Here is an 18687-nt window from a genome sequence, read left to right as displayed (position 1 = left end):
TCAGATCAACAGACGGTAAGTAATAAGTATAGTTAACCTTAGTACTAAGGCTAATTATAATAACCTTTGTTAAGGTTACCCTTGATCCCTTGATCCCTTGACCCTTGAGGTAATAACAATAAAACATTGTGTGATGGCATGCCTAAAATGGCTTATCTACAAGCTCACATAGCTGTAGGTATTTTCAGTGTGCAACACCATCACACAACGGCCCATAATGTCACTGCGGTTCGGGCTCTTCCCACTTTGACATCTGAGCGGCTGCGCTCAGATGTCAAAATGGGAAGAGACATAGCCTTGTTGACAGAGGGCTGCAGTTTAAGAATACAGCAATGGCTGATTCTGTCACTGAATACAATATACATTTTAGACGATGTCTTTGTTACATAGCATTTGTATTTGTGCACACACCTCGACAGTGGGTGCAGGGCCAATAAGGCAATCATGGAAAGAGGGAGCTGGGCCTGCACACCGGTCTCCAGGTAAAATAATTACTTTATTGAGAAGAAGACAATGTTTTCCATCTCACACAATCTTCATCAGGTCAGAAATTATTTTACCTGGAGATATTTGTTACAACAACACAGGAGCTATGCTCCTGTGTTGTATTTCATAATGTGTAGTACTAGTATCGATTCATTTTGATTCATATTACACAATCTATGTAATATATATATATATACATATATAAATGCACCATTTACCAATGGAAAAATCTGACTACTGTACTTCCAAAAGGGCAATTAGGAGATAGATGACGAAAAATATCTGAGTGCATTAATGACGTGTCATTTAGAATTAGATACTGCTTTAATTAGAATCTTGGATTACTTTGTGGTAGCATGTACTGTACATAATAAACACACAAAAGACCACACTTACCTTTTTCTTAGAAAGATCCATTCCCCCCTCCTCCTCCACAAATTTTAGGTTAGGCTTGGGGGTCCGTTTACTGCCCTGCCCCTGTTGCTCTCGTCTCTCCATCTCCTCCAAAGTCTTCTGAATTAGCTGGAACATGAATAAGTGTTATGAAACTATAAATTTGTTCTGATCTTTGTCATTCCTTGCCAGTAGGCTCCGTTCCCCCAGTGTCTTTGTGCCACACATAGCCACCGCAAGTAGCCTTGCCGAGCCATGAGGCCCATAGGGCAGGAGCCTATCTCCTGTTTCTGTAGACATGAGGCCCATAGGGCAGGAGCCTATCTCCTGTTTCTGTACCGTGAGGCAGCTTGATGTACAAGTACACCCCCTGGACATGACGCTAGTATGTCGCAGGGACTTACACCCCAATCCAACCCTTGATGCTGAGTGTCAAGCAGGGAGGCATTCTCAGGACACTCTAACCACAAGGCCACTGAGCTGGTGGCTCAGTAGCCACTGCAAGCTCCTTTACAAATAACGAATCCCTTGGAGAATTTGGGATTCTGGCCCAAGCCTCTCGCCGAATTTTAATGTCTCCTCCCAAGTGAATCTGACAAGAAGCACAAACAGAAATAATCAGTATTACTACAGTACATATTTCATTACATATAATGTAACAAATGTTTTAATTTTGTCTGCTGATGTATTTGTTTCACTTCCATTTTTGCTTATTTTGTATGACTTCTGCTGTCAGGATTTAGAACTGTCAGGATTTAGAAGACATTTTAGAATCGTTGTCAGGTCTAAATGGGTTAAGTGAGTGTGTGTGTGATTTATTGTACATTTCTTTAACAGTTCTCTTAATTTTAACAAAAACAAAATACCTACAGCACATTTAACCAATCCACTAAGGCTGTACCCTAGCACATAACTTTGGGAAAGTGTCATAGTAGCTTGTTTACAGCTGAAACAGACTTCCTGTGCACTAACTTCCTCTTCAAAATAGGAGCAACATGTAATGATTAGTCAACACTAGTTTTATTTTAAGTCTACTTACAGGACATTAACATCACATTTGAGTTCCTTTTGAATGCCTGTCAGATTTCTCTACATAACTGTCTCAGCTTTGGTGCGCAAATGCGCCTTGCATGCCTTTGATCTACGCACAGAAAACATTTTGACGACGTATGCGCACTGGCACATCGGTTGTGTGCCCCCCTGATTAGGCCATTAATTAAGATTCGAGTGCCAACCCTAACGAGGGAAGGTTCGAACCCCGAATGTTCGGGGACATCCTTACAATCCACACAGATCTAAGTTGATTTGTATTGTAGTGGCAATGTATACCTACACCCTACAGTATTTTGTGTGTGTGTGTGTGTGTGTGTGTGTGTGTGTGTGTGTGTGTGTGTGTGTGTGTGTGTGTGTGTGTGTGTGTGTGTGTACCTCGTCTCCTGTTGGAGATACAGATGGAGATGATTCCACTGCGTTGTCACTGCCAGACTCAGACTCTGAAACTACATATAGTACAGCAAAATGTAAACATTATTATTCACTTATACCAGTTTGATCAGTAGCCATTTTCAATGTGTGCGTAATGTTTTTATTTTCCACTTACTTTGTGATTTTGTCTTTGGGTTTGATAACACTGCATCTGTGACAGTTAGAAAGAGAACAACAAAGCAAAAGATTATGTTAAACATTATGCATCATAAATATATTATGGGAGAAGTTTGTGTCTTAAACTGGCTTTAGAATGTCTATGGACTTATTAGACAGATAATATGCAACAAAATTACACAATTAAATTAAAGTGGTATCAGTAATAAGAAGCTAAAATGTATGTCCATTATGACAATGACAAATAATGTTTCTTCACCATTGCATTGTGCATTGTGCCTATAGGCAATACAGCTTATTATAATTTATAAATAGCTAGTGGGATTTTATTTTTATTTTTTATCCAGTTAAAACAGTTAAGGAAATGTAGTGTTTTACCATATTTATTTTATGTCATCGTTACAGGCTAGACTTTTTTTTAATATATATATCTATCTATATTAATCCAGAGGGCCAATCCAAGTATGATGTATCTGTACCTTAAGTAGACCTACTGCACATGTAAAACAGAGCTATAAACCTTACATCTTATTTTAGTCTTGAGAGAAAAAATGCTGCTTTGTCTAAATGACTACAAAACAAAATGCTATTTTTTTTCTTCAAAAAATGTATAAAACGATGCAATGTGATATAGCTCTGTCTACAAAATGCTGTACCCTCCAACTGTATATATACTTTATGTGTGTAATATGTGGTTTTAGTTATTTTAGATTGTAGCAGTGAGCCTGTTGTCTCTGATGTCATGGACACTGGTCTCACTACCTTCCTGGACTACAATTCCCATAATTCTTTGGTGCACTGCTCCTCCTTGTGGATAGGGGGAGAGCTGTCTTACTGAGACAACATGTAGTCCAGGAAGGAAGCTAGTGAGCCCAGTGTCCATGACATCAGAGACAACAGGCTCACTGCTACAATCTAAAATATCTAAAACCACATATTACACACATAAAGATCTCCAGGAAAGTGTTCTAAAGCTTCTAAACGTCATTAACATAATTTTTTTTGCAAAAAGGGTGAAGTGTCCCTATTTTGATCACAGCCCCGCCCCCGCTAATCATTTCAATGGAAGTGACGTACGTACATTCATTGTTTATTTGTTTTTAGCATCTTCTCTCGGTGCACCCGGACTGCTGTGGTGTGACTTTTCTTTCAAAGTTTGCACTCGAACTCTTTTCCCCTTCGAGAGAGGAGTTGTTCTTCTCTTGACTCTGAAAACACATAAGATGTAAGTACAGAAAACGACCTATAACTATAACGTCGGCATACTGTCTGTCCATTTGTGGCCATATACTGAAGCCACGTTAGCTTAACCAGCTAGCTAGCTAGCTAGCTGTGGGACAGCTTTAGCTAGCCAGCTTTAGCTCTAAGCTAGCTCTGGTTTAGCTTTAGCCCAAACATTTACCGCCTCCTCCCGGTTCCGAATTCCCGTAGACATACAAATACACAAAGCCAGCGGTTTGTTTCCATTGCGGTCCTTTCACGTGTATATGAATGTATTGAGTCTAATGTGCGTATTATAGGCTCGTCAGCATTATGAAAATATAGCTATTAGCTTGACACAAGTTACAAGCATGATTTATATTTATCCGTACCATGGTATCGCGCCGAAAGCTCGAGCGTACTAGTGAACTATTTTCCACCGTCTACGGGCGGTAGACTGTCTACCTACCCCCAAATGCATGTTTTCCAAATTAAAAGACTTAAGTTAGGTATATTTTTAATACTTATTAGTTATTACTTTGAGTGTTTTAGTATGACTCACCTTTCAGCAACAAAATTTGCCCCTGCCAGCGCACCCAATAAACCGTAGCAATATGCACTGCTGCTGTCAAAATCCTTAATGTCAGAGGTGGGAACTATTGCTTTACAATTCTCATCTAAATATTTTACATAAGCAAACATTTTTGCTGTGTGAACTAGTAGACGCCGGACTGTCTATAGCAAAAGTGAAATGATATAAATTGTCGAGTCTGAGAACAAAGTATGAGGTAAATTGGACTTGCTCCGTGCCTTGTGTCGGTGTAGAGTAGGTTCTATTCGCCACTCTGATTGGTGCGTACTACTGCGTGCTCGAGACCTTTAACTTTAGGCGGTAATAAGCACACATTAAAACTTTATTGAGCATTACAGGATGTCCTATTGAACAATGGGGGGAAAATAGGCTATAACACCCTTCTGTTTAGTTTATTTTTTTAAGTGTAAACTCACATTCTGTTAAAGAATCTGTCAGTTACTAATGTCGTCTTTTTTTCTCCTTTTTAAAAAAATTAAAGAATGTCTAGACGTAAGTACAAATTGTACTTTGAGCCTAACAGAAAAATAAAATTGCCTCCTCCAAGACTGAAAAGAGGACATTTGGATGTAAGTCACTTTATGAGAAATGTAGAATAATACCCCATATTCAGAATTAATCAATTATGAGACATAATCTGATGTTTTACCTGATGTTATTTGTCTTGAAAATGTTTTCAGTGTGACAAAATCAGTTCATCTTCGGACTCTTCGCACACTGCAGATGCTGAGGTGAGAGATTAATATTGTGAGTTTGTAGATCTGCTATTTTCACTATTCATTGCATGACACCGTTGTACTACTTATTATAATATAGTATAATCAAAACTTTTGGACGTGTTTTTATTAAAATTGTATTTATTGAAAACATAGATTTGTTTTAAATTAATAATGATTTAATTGTATTTATTATTAAACAACCTACTGTTTGTTAAATACATTATTTCGTAATTTGCATTCAGGTAATTCTTACTGCTGCCAGCCGCTTGGAAGATGAAGTCGGACCAGGTCCAAATGCCAAGGTGAGTTCATGACACGACACATATGGATTCAAATTCGCCATGACTGAGTTCAATTATTTGGATTCCATAGAAGTCAACAGGTATTAACAAAATGAAATAATGCGAAGGCATGGCCCGTTAAAATTGAACCCCTTTTGGTGTTTTAACTAAGCATTATGTTATACTTTATCTATTGAAAAATAGCACTCGGCACACCCGGTGTGCAGCACACTGGATTTTCGAACTACAACACACCGAGTGCACTGAATAAACGAACGACAAGAGAGCACACCAGTGCGTTCAAGGCGCATTTCCGAACGCACCCATGAGGACACGAGCTGTGGTTTCACTGTTAATGTATGTAGGCACAAGGACTCATCAATGTGTTTTGTCATTTATAGCCTAAGCCATCTGATGACCGAGATTCTCTACCAGTTCAATACGACGAAGACCTGTAAGGGTCGAAACGTTTGTGTGCGGACATCCCTTCCTTTTCATTGTACGTATATTTTTTTGTCCAGCACCTGTATAATTTCTGGAGATGTTTCTGGAGATGTGTGTGTGCTTCCTTCTGGATCCTATCTCTAAGCTTTTCTATCAACCACACCTGAAGGTGGTTTCATTATTCTCATGCACCCTAGAGTCCCTATATTTTGTTGCTGAATATTTAGCAAAAATAGCATCTAAAATCTCACAGCATGATGTGTTGTGATTGTAGGTGAGACTATTTCCGGCAAGGGGTTTTGGTGAAGGAAAAAAAATCGGGCATGTCATTACAGGCGAAACTTAACAAAATATTAGTGAAAAAAGCATCAATGTGTTTTGTCATTTATAGCCATCTGATGACCGTGACGACCGAGATTCTCTACCAGATCCAGACGTCATGACTGACCAGGTAAGGCTTTCTATCAACCACACCTTCATTATTCTCATGCAGTCCCTATATTTTGTTTTTGTGTATTTGGTAAAAATAGCAGATTTAAAATCTCACAGCGTGATGCGTTGCAAGGCTATTTCTGGCAAAGGGGTTCGGTGAAAGAAAAAATCGGGCATGTCATTACAGGCTAAACTAAACAAAACAAAAATGGTGTAAATCTACAAGGTCTGATGTGAAGCATTGTGAGCTTGTAGATCTGATAGTTTCACTATTTCTTGTATGGCACTGTTGTGTGACAAAGTATAAAATGGGGCTTAAGTGGTTAGTCTTAAATCGTTAAGTGGTTACATATTTTTATTTGATTGATATTGATTTCAATATAAAAAATAACTAGACCTGTGCCTGTCGGGCACCAGCCTACTCGAGAGTGATGCTGGTTGGGGAAAGTTAGGCTGCATCCCCAGGTGAGTTCTTCTACCAACCACGCCTAAGGTGCGTTTCATTAAAGATGTGTGTCAGTGGCCCAGGCCGTAGCGTAACGGTCTGGGCACCGGACTGGTGATCCAGTCGCGGTGTGCCGCGGGTTCGACTCCCGGACCCGACACGGCCTTAACCGCATGTCATCCCCCCATCTCTCTCCTGTTTCCTGTCAGCCTACTGTCTGTCCCTTAAAAAATCAATAAAAGGCGTAAGCCGCAAAAAAAATATCTTAAAAAAAAAAGAAAAAGATGTGTGTCAGTTAAGGCTATGCACATGGCTAACTAGTGTTATTAACCATAATGATGGTTAACGGCAATTGGCAAAATAACTACTTTTGCATGTTTATACCGTCTGCCTTTTGAAAAAGGTACCACATTTTATATTAAACCTATGAGAAAAGCTGTGTTCACTGTCCTATGCAGACATATGCACTCATGTGGTGTTTTATTTTGCAGGTCATGAATCCATCTGGATTCTTTCTCCTTCCATCTGAGCGGCAACCAAGTGACATGGTCCAGGAATCTGGTTGTGAGTCATCATCAGAGGGCAGTGCTGAATCTGAAGTGGTCCAGGAATCTGGTCGTGAGTCAGAGGGCAGTACTTGTGAAGTTGATTCAGAAATGGAAGAGCTTCCAGAAGATGATCCATTCGGACAGATCGGGTTTGACATAAATATGGATTCAGTACTAATGTCAGCAGGTACAAAGGCTGAAGCTCTTCTCATGCTAATGAGTCATGCAGCAAAGCATAATATAACTGGAACACAACTTGAGGACTTGTTAAAGCTAATTAATATGTTGTTTGGCAAAGAGGTGTTGCCAAGATCAAAATATTAGTTCAACAAGGTCTTTAAAAACAACTCTGACATAGTGGAGTTCCACTTCTACTGCAAAAGCTGTAAATGTACATTGGCACGCAAAAATAAATAACCGATGCAAACATTTTGCATTGTGCAGTCTGTTCTTCCATGAACAGTGCAAGCTTCTTTATCAACGTACCAATTGCACCTCAAATTCAGGCACTTCTTGAAAATCCAGACAAAACACCACCAGTTTAATGGCTACTTTGGTTGTGGCTTCTGTTTACATCCTGGTACTCTAGTAGAGAAACAGGTGACTCCAGCAGTCTATGCAGACAGAGAGGCCAAGGCAATGCTGTTAGACATGGAGCAAGCAGTAGCACAAAACAAAAGTGTCATAAACATGCCTTATTTTGATATAGTGTGGGGGTTCGTACCAGATTATATGCATGCTGTTTTACTTGGTGTCATTAGACAATTCACATAGCTACTTTTGACAGGAAGTGGTCAACCATACTACATTGGAAGTCCCAACACTGAGGAGGCTTGAGAACAGGATGAAGGATATTAAGCCTCCACACCTGATAACACGACTACCCAGGCCCCTTGCAGAGCGCAAATACTGGAAAGCTTCAGAGTGGCGGGCATGGCTCCTATATTACAGCTTGCCAGTCCTGAATGGAATACTTAAACCATGCTATGTGAAGCATCTAAGCCTTCTGGTGTCTGCAGTATTTTTGCTTTTGCAAGAAAACATCAGCTTCCAAGATGTAAACAAAGCAGATGACATGCTGTTTGAGTTTGTCACCAAGGTTCAGTTGCTGTATTGGGAAGCAGCTATGACATTTAATGTACATCTGCTAACTCACCTGGCAAAGTCTTTAAAATTGTGGGGGCCACTCTGGGCACATTCAGCATTTGTGTTTAAGACTGCAAATGGTGGTCTTTTGAAACGGCTGCATGGAACTAAGTGTGTAGCTCTTCAGATAGTCAACAAATTCCTGTTGCACAGAGCAGTACCATTCATCACCACTAAGTATGCAGTTAGTGAACAAGTTAAGGAGTTTTGTTTGGAATTGACAAACGACAGAAGAGTAAAGTGTTTTACCAAATATGATACAACTGTTCTAGATAATGGCAGGGTGACAGAGACTACCGCTTATGAGAAAAGTGCCATCATTTCTGCACAAAGAACAGCACCAGACTAGAAAAAGTGCCCTTCCGGGCACAGGTCTCCACCAGGTTATCCACAGATCCGTGCAGTTAGAGGTAAAAACACTTTTCGGCCAGTTATAGCGCCACCTTGAGGCTGAGTTGAAATTGTTCATGTGGCATTTTGTCCTCGGCCTAGTGGGAATGTGGGTGCACAATTTCACGGAAATCACGCGATGATTTGCAGCATTTTGTTTGAAACTGAGCACTCCTGTGAACTTTGGAAGCCAATCTTAACCAATCAGGATGGAGTCTGATAAATCTGAAAGACCCGTTTCGTTGAATGGCTCTAGAGAGACTGTGTACCAATTTGCGTGATGTTTGGACAAAATCTGTAGGTGTACTGTGCAAAAACTTGTTTTGCACAAAGCGGCCTCCTGGTGGCGCTATAACAGGCCGTTCTGGAAAGTTTGGGGCAGAGGTTCATGGTTGGCATCCAGGGAGTGTGTGTGCAAAATATGGCATCGAAAAACTTGTTTTGCACAAAGCGGCCTCCTGGTGGCGCTATAACAGGCCGTTCTGGAAAGTTTGGGGCAGAGGTTCATGGTTGGCATCCAGGGAGTGTGTGTGCAAAATATGGCATCGACCGGGTTAACGGTGGCCGAGATTAGCTGTTCACGGACGGACACACGGACACACGGACGGACGGAGTGCAAAACATACTCTCCCCATGCCTTCGGCTGGTGGAGACAATGAAGTCGTAGTGCATAGGAGAATGGTACATAAAGGACTGATTTATACCAGCAAAAGGTACACCCTCAGTAAGAGACGTGAAGACTTTTTCGCAAAGCTGAGTGGTGGTGGTGGTGGTTATGGAGAAATTCAGGACATAGTATCATTTCCTTCACCAGCAGGAAGTACATAAATTGCTGTACTTTTGAAAAGGCTTCACGTTGTACCTAGTTTTGTGGAACACATCAGACGTGTAAATCAATGCCTTTTTTCGCCTGTGTGTCTACTTTCCATAGACCAGATAGAGCAGAAATGCATTGTTTTAAAATCCGGTGATGAGGTGTACATTTGTGTCTTCCCAAATGCACATGAGCGAGACTAGTCTATTGTTTTAACCCATTCAGGACAGGAACCCCTTTTGGTGTTTTAAACATAGGTTTCTTCAGAAAACTGTCATATTTAGAAGACATTTGTAGAATACGTTTTCTATCCTAAATGGGTTAATCGATCATTAAGAGATTCTTCATCAAAGTTTGCAATGAATCACATCGAGCTGTTCTGCTCTAGAGTTGTCCCGATACCTTTTATTTTATTTTTCAGAGTACAAGTACTTATTCAGTCAATCACTCAAAAGCCCCCACATACTAACTGTATGGTGACCAGGTCTCGTGACATCCGGGATGGAGATCCCTGATGTCATAAATGCGACCTGCTGTCGCAATTGAGTCCATATATAGAGATCCCTGATCAATATTAGTACTGCATATGGATATATGTCAGAACCTTGTGGTTCCATATTAAGGTTGATCCTTCTACATCTATCCTTCCTCTTTGATGTCTCCCTTTTGACTGATAGCCTGTCCATTTAAACTTTAGATAGGCCTGCCCCAAAGTTTTGTGCATCTCATTATTTGTGTTCTCAACAGGCCTGAAAATTAAGGCCCGGCCCTACCTAAGCCTGTACACTCAAGACACTTCCCCCGCTGCCAACCTTAGATCTCCATATATGGAGCTGACCTGTTCTAACATAAAATATGTTGATCTGACCTCATCAAACCCTGTACACCCAAGACATGCTCCATATATGGCCAGTGGCGAGGTCGTTTCTCGCCCTCAGTGGTCTTACTGGTTAGGCTGTTTTGAGTGGTGCAATCACTCCTATAGACAGGTCCTTGTGTCAGAGCACGAAAATAGCGTTATAGCATTTGTTCACCACCAAGTGTCACTGTTGCACAGCCTAACACACAGGCCAGGGAGGAGGGCTTGTACATATGTACAGCACAAGTACTGTACAGCACGTCAGCACCACTCAATAAAGACAGGTCTGATTTTTGAAAGGCATATTCTGTGAATGGAATCTCTTTTTTTCTTTTTTTTTAAGGTTCTGGCGACAGCCTACAGAAACACCTTTGTGTTTTTGCACTTTTGTACGTTAGACACAATCAGGGATCCCAGCATTGTAACATCTAACCTATACAATTCAATATGCTTTATTTTTAATGTGCTTTATTTCAACTTTGAAATTTCACCCAAATGTGGGTTCGCCAAAACAATGTACCTGTGTTTTAAGGATGTGTGTGTATAATATGTATGTATGCGTGTGACTTTTCCATTTCATTGTATTCCTCACAAAGATGCCATTGACTGGCCCTGTATCTCAAATGGTCAAATAAATACTTGATTGAGGAATATAATATGCCTTTTGTATTTATATCAGCAAATATTATGTCTAACATATTTTATGTTGGACATACTAACCAGTTAATCGATAAGGTTATCAATTAATTGATCATTCCCATCCCTATCTCAGTCATATAGTTCACAATTACGTTTAGTAATCAAGCACCAGCTGCAAGCTGAAACTGATGAGCTGCGGTTTGAACAGTTTACTTTGTCTTTACATTGCTTAAACCTATGTGAGCAGTAGTGGAAAACATTTCTTAAGTTGAAGTATGAATACTGCAATGTAGAAATACTGTAAAGTATGGTAATAAAACTTTACTTAGGTAAGATTACTGGTATCAACTTAAGTAAGAGTATTGTGTGTAGGTAAAATGTATCAAAATGTAAAGTGTATCAAAATGCACTTAAAAGTACCAAAAGCAGAAAGTACTCATTATGTAGAAATGCTTAAAATGTCTAAAACATTTTGAAAATGGATCTACAAGTTCACAATTGGGAACATGTAGATTGGCCATTTTCAAATGGCCTATATCTAAGGTGGTTTCCCTACTGTATGTTTAGTCTCTTGAGACAAACTGTTGACTCAAGGGGGTGCCATTTTCCCTTTATTTTTGCAGATGGGTTCCCAGATTGCTGTAGGTTTTGTAATAAAAATACAAATTAACTAGTAACTAAAGTTCTCAAATAATTGTAGTGGAGTTAAAGTACAATATTCGTCTCTGAGATGTAGTGTAAGTGTAGTAGAAGTTAATAATAATAAATTGCAATGTTTAACACCCTCCAAAATACATTACATAGGCCTACACAATGACAGTTGGATCATTGTCATTGTGATATAAAAATGCTTAAATTAACTAAAATTGACCTTTTTTACTGTACATGTGTAAGCAGATATGTTAAAGTATTTCAAATAGATAAATTGACGGGGGGGGGGGGGGGGGGGGGTGGTCTACCAAAGATACAATGACTACTGTACTGGCAGCATAAATATGTACAAAGTAATGAGACCAGCTAAACCAGCATAGACCAGCATAGGCCAGTTTCACCAGCTGGTGATGCTGGGCTATGCTGGTCCACTAGCTAGCTGCTAGACCATTCAGCTAGACTGTGCGGCAAAATACGATGAGATAAATGTCTTGTTTTTACCTTTTTAATTTCCCCCCCCCCTTTCATAATGTAATGCTTTATATAAATATAGATACCGGTAGATAGATAGATAGATAGATAGATAGATAGATATGCCTTCCAAACAGATTAATGTCATGCAGCAGTTAATTTATGGTACACATAATTGGCCACAAGGCGTTGATGGGGTTCCAGGTTGTCCTCAACCATGTGGTAATATTACAAGAAGAAAAATAGAATGATGTGAGTTTGACCTGGCTATATCCACGCTTGTCATCGCAGCTTGTTTCTTTTTTTCTGCCTTTAAAGTTGAAATTATATCAGACAAGGTGTACATGTGGTTCCTCATGTGGAGTGCATAGTGCTTGGTCCATCTGAATTGCAAACAGGCATGTAGGCTACATAATGCCCTGCAGTATTGCCCTGATGAAGACTGCTTAGTAGACAGTCAAAATAAAGAAAAGGAAAGTTAGTCCCAAGATTGTCACATGTATTATACACGCGCCTGTGTGAGTGAATTAACTTGCAAATAAATGTTTTAAACACAATCTATTCATGTTGTCATTTTTACATAATGTATGCATTATTAACCTGTTTGTGACATGTCTATGAGCTTTACATGGTGTATTATGGCTATGCAATATTATGAACCTGAATTTCAATAGAGCTATATATTATGCATAATTATGATATTTATTTACATGTATGGACCTGAATGTGGCATGTATGCACTATATAAGTGCCATATTTGTTGCATATGTACTTGAATATGACGTATATGTTGCATAATTATATGTCCTACTTATAGATATATATGCACATATATGGACCTAAATGTGGCATATATGCACTATATAAGTGCCATATATGTTGCATATATGTCATGCTTATATACATATATGCACATATATGTACCTGAATATGACATATATGTTGCATATATGCACATATATGAACATATAAGTTTCATATAAGTCCTTTCCGTGTGGGCTCTACAGCTTAAATCAAATGGAAAGTAGTTTCCAAAGTGGGTTATGGGCTAAATGATAGTTTGTACACTCTCAGAGTTAATTAACATTGATTTTACAATATAAATTGGGGGTCCTAGAGACAGAAATGCCATCAAAGTTTGGGGACCACTAGCCTGTAGTGAGCTTGCAGATCAGCTATTTTCTGAGAACAGGTTGTATATCAATATCTACAAGGGACGTTCAATATTTAGGGACGTTCCAATTCCTAGGGGGATGATTTATCTCCCTACCCCTTGACACTCATTATGTAGGGACAAGGGGAAGGGGCAAGGGCTGAGGGGTAGGGTTAAAAAAGGAATTGGGAAAGGGCCTTGGAATCCAAAATAAATGCATTCAAATCAGCCTCATGGTGGCGCTACAACAGGCCAAGTTGCGTCTCGCTCACACACACACACACACACACACACACACACACACACACACACACACACACACACACACACACACACACACACACACACACAATTTCAGATTAGCACCATTTGGTATAATCGTTTTACCACCATGCACTTGTTGCCTTGCAAAATAGCTCCACCTGCTGTTAAATATGCAACATGACGAAACTGAAATGAATGCACTTGTTTGACCCTTTTACAGTCTATGGTTTGACCACAGAGCTTTCCATTTTATCTTTTTAATAAAGGGTGAAATAGCAGTCAGTCTCAAGACAAGGCTGGGATGGCTTAGGGTCGACGACAGAGTACAGCATCTTGCAATGGGTCTGGTCCACAAGATTCGATACACCACCAAGATACCCATGTACCTGTCTAAATACTTCCTTAATGTAAACGAAGTCCACACCCACAACACCAGAGGGAGTGCAACAAACCATGTACAACCCAGATTCGGCACAAACAGGGGACTAAATTATTTTCGCTCCTATGCCACCAAAATGTGGAACGCCCTACCAACAGTCATTAAGACATGTGAATCCCTTGACTCCTTCAAAACCGCTCTCAAAGGGCACCTACGGATGGCTGCAATTCGAAACTGGCCTCTGTAAAATCTGAATCCCCCCCACCCCCCCCCCCCCATTTTCCCTCACTGTATATTGTATCTTTTCCCTTTTTTGCTTCCCATATGATGAATTCCTGTTCTGTACTTTAGCTACATAGAAATGTCTTTTTGTATGTCTCTAAATGTCTGTATGTCTTTAAATGTTTTGATGAATTGAACAATGTGGACCCTGTTGTAAACAAGTGTAATGCTTAATTGGGTCGTCCACTCACAGTTGACAGTCTTTGTATTGAGTTTGTGCTTAAAATGTACTGTAAATTCTACAAACTGTTAATAAATATTTCAATCAATCAATCAAAACAAGCTATATACAGTCAGTCAGTCAGTCAGTCAGTCAATTTATTTTGCTGATAAGTGATATTCCTATCATATCTGATCTTAAGAGTTAAGACATTTTGGTGGCATATATTCACCCCTATCAGAGCAATTCATCAGGTGCTTTGAGTTTGTACCTTTTTTCACTTTATTTTCAGAAAAGAGGCAGAAACCGCCATCCATTTTTCATCTGAACTCAAGCAGTATCCGAGCAATTAATATGATTTCCATCAATTCAGATTCACTTTTAATAACAAGAACTGTTTCAGAGTAGCACCATTACTCTGCTTTACCAGCACTTGTTTGCAAGCTCTGCCTGCTGTTGTAAAACTGCCACTATTGAACTTGTTTGACTGCAGAGCGTTTCATTTTCCATTTTTAGCAGATGGTAAAACCATCTAGTATTGAAATTTATTTTAGTCTAACCTGAGTGAACTTGGTCACTCACTTCCCCAATTCCCAGCTGTCATTGGAAAGAGACAGACAAACTATACAGTTGGTAAATGTCTTTTTCATCCTGAATGAATATCACTTATCAGCAAAATATATGATAATTCGTATCATATCTAATCTAAGACAGTTTTACTGACATCCATTCGCCCTATCAGAGTATTTCATCAAGTGCTTCGTTTATTGAGTGGTACAACCACTCCCTTACGGAGCTATGTGAGTATGTGTGTGGCTGGGTGGGTGCCTGCCGTCAGAGCACGAAAACAGCATGGTTGTTTTTCACCACATGTGCGCAACCTAACACACACAAACACAGACGCACATATTAACTGTATATATGATGATTTCGGGTGTGCAGTACAGTACAGTAGAGAGACCCCCACACGGTAACTCATTACTCAACCGTTTCGGACGTGGGGCGGCTCACCGGAATCGGCCCGCCCCCCCTCGGCGCGTTCCTGGGGGTCTGGATGTTCCGGGGACTCCCTGGGGACCCCCGGAGACCCCTACATGGTAACTCTCCCATTTCTCTACCGTTTCAGACGTGGGGCGGCTCGCCGGAACCGGGCCGGCACCCTGGCCGTGGTCCTGTGGGCCTGGAACTTCAGAGGACCCTCACACGGAGTTGCACCACTCACTTCACACAGGTGTGATGTTTGTACCTTTTAGCCATTCTTTTTCCGCAGTTGGGTAGAAACTTTGCATCTCCATATTTCATCTTTTGAGCCCAGAAGGGCAGACACTGGATTGTCCACAAATATCTCCCTGCATTGCAGACATTTTGTTTCAACAAAGTGTGCAGAAATATCATTGTTTGTATGTAAACATTTAATTGAACAATAAATAGTATATAAGCAATTCCAACATGCACATTAAGTGTGTAAACTATATTGTGGTAGAGTAGGCAAATGTATTAACATTTTAGAATTTCATGAAGACTGCTATAATCAGATTACCACTCGTAAGAGTGTATAATATTCTTCATTTTGAGATCCAGAGGTAAGTTCAGTGTATACAAAGTTTAGTGCACTAAGTAGGCTACTATATAAAACAAACATTTCACATTACACGTCTTATATCTTTTCTTTCTTATTCACATAAAATAAAGTTTTGGATATTCATATCACCTGAATATTGTCAATAACAATAGCCATTGACAGATGAACATGCAACCAATTTGTTTTTGTTAGCCTTTGTTAATGTGTGTGTGTGTGTGTGTGTGTGTGTGTGTGTGTGTGTGTGTGTGTGTGTGTGTGTGTGTGTGTGTGTGTGTGTGTGTGTGTGTGTGTGTGTGTGTGTGTGTGTGTGTGTGTGTGTATGAGCGCGAGCACATACGAGTTTGTGTGCAAAGTTTATGCCCTATCTACTAGATAAGGACATGTCCAGAAAAGACCTTGGTACTGCTTAATCATTACATGATGTAGCAAGTGAAATGCTTTCACAAAGCAATCAATTTGACAATTTCTTTGACGATTAACTGCCCAGATCATATTGACAGAGTCTCCCTCACATATTCTTTCGATGAAGCCTGTTGAGGGGTGTTTTGACATATAACAGAAAGTGCCCCATCAGGAGTCTGCTGCTGGGCAGCAGTTGAAGTCGTGTTGCCTCCCAATGTGTCCAAAGACTGTGGCTCCATGGGGCTGTCTTTGCTGGCCATGCCGTTCCTCCTGAACGAGTTCCTGATCCCGTTGGAGAGTCGGTCAGACATTTGCCTCACCACCTTGCTGATTCCTTTCTGGTTCTTCAGCTTCATCATGCCCACATCATCCTCCAGCTCTTCAGGTGGGACATCAATGTTCCCGCTGTACCAGAACACCCACCAGATGAGGCTAAGGAAGATGATAATTGCGCCAGCATAAATGAAAAGGTCATGGATCACCAGTCCACCAAACACTCCGACCATCATGATGAACACTCCGAAAATGTCATGCGCCACTGCGAACCAGAAGGAGCACTTGCACCGGCCCACGCCTCCGTACCTCCTCTCCTCTACGACCGGCACCATCTCTACGGACGTTGACATTGTTGACAGTGGACTGAGGCTACTCCAAACCTAAAGACCAGAATGTATCAGTCCACAAAGATAGGATGCTGTCACCACAGTGGGTGATTCCTTTCCAAACTTCCAGGTGGATAGAGGTTTTGGGCTGCTGTCAATCCTGCAGTAAGTAAAGTGCAATGTTGTCCAAAACTGGCTGAGAGTCACACATACAGTATATCAACCCACATGTTCAAAGTACATTGACCCTCAGTGCTTATCAGCTGGAAACTATAAAAACAGAGTGGTGATTAGACTAGAGTTGATGTAGGGTAATAATGTCCTATAAATTGTCTGCAGTCAAGGGGGTTTCACTCTACAAAATAAGGACCCTCTGTCCATCCACTGCACAAAATGTAATTTGTAATCGCTGCAGAGCTTTTCACCTGAATTAAGTTTCAGATAGAATGCTCAACTAAAACATTAAAAGTCCTCCCAACAACACATCAGGCAAGACAATGTTTAACGTTTATTGAAGCAAACGTTTATTACTTCCCAACTTGTGAAACAAGTGACAGCTCTCTGCTGTCACACCCTTTAAAAGGAATAAATGCCTTTAATATTAACCACTTGCCTTTTTTATACGTCATCGTATGACAATCTACAAGTTCACATCATGATGCGATGTGTTACTTGTGAGATTATAGATCTGATATTTTATATTTTTTATAAAGTTTGAAAATATTTGAAGGAATGCCTGGTTGAAAGTGGTTAACAATTATCTCCTTAATGTTGACTTTTCCCTCCTTACACTATTCACAGCTTCCATGCCAAGTCTCTTGCCACGGCCCCTTTCGTCTTAGCTTCTCCTTGAGTATGGGTATCCACACCAGGCCAACCACCACAAACATCAGCCCTATGGATAGGCAGGCTGGGGCAATGCCGTGGGGTGTGTCAGGAACTCCTGCAGAGTGGAGCAGAAAAAGGACTGCCCCCACAGCAGACATCAATGCTCCCATCACTATGGCGATGACGGGTTTGTGGAAGTAGGTCCAGCTTGAGGGCTGCAGAATTCTGGGAGGGGGTTCCGTTTGCAGGCTCTGCCTCACAGAAGTCTCTGAATCAGATTGACGTGGAAAGGAGGTTTCTCCTGACACTTCCATGCTCTAACCGTTCTAAAGGATGATGCAGCTTCCAGACCTGGTTCCTCTTCTCTTGCAGTACGTCTTTTTCCAGCTTAAATGTTTATTGAATATGAACGTATTTGGACAAATGTTTAGAATTCCCATCAGGAGCAGAATGAGTGTGGTAGCAAAAGCAGAGACACATTTGATATGAGCTTCAGTGATAGACTATTGTCAATAAAAAAAATCAATCATTTTAGATGAACGATTCCAAGTTGCTTGTGTTTCTGCTTGCTAATGCATGGACATCACTGTTGAAGAGTTGTGTTCTCATCTACAGCATAGCTGATGTTCTTTCAGACCTCACTGCCAACGTCACTAAACAGTAAGCTTACCACTGAGCAGCAGACTCCAAAACTCAAACTCAACATCCACAGCTCCTGTCGGATCCTCTTTATCTCATACATCTGGTCATAGTGGCTGTAATTAATCATCTAAAGGTAATCGAAATTCACCATAGATACTACCGCATCTCACTGCACAGGCTGTGTATGATCTCTGCTACTGTGTAGTCTAGTAGTGTGTAGTCTGTGTACATCGATTTTGGCAAAGAAATCTCTCGTTCCTGCAGCCCTGCCCCTGAAATTT

The sequence above is a fragment of the Protomyctophum parallelum genome (genome assembly GCF_964188405.1).
Source record: "Protomyctophum parallelum genome assembly, chromosome: 17".
Taxonomy (NCBI): domain Eukaryota; kingdom Metazoa; phylum Chordata; class Actinopteri; order Myctophiformes; family Myctophidae; genus Protomyctophum; species Protomyctophum parallelum.
Note: the sequence above shows the minus strand (reverse complement) of the source record.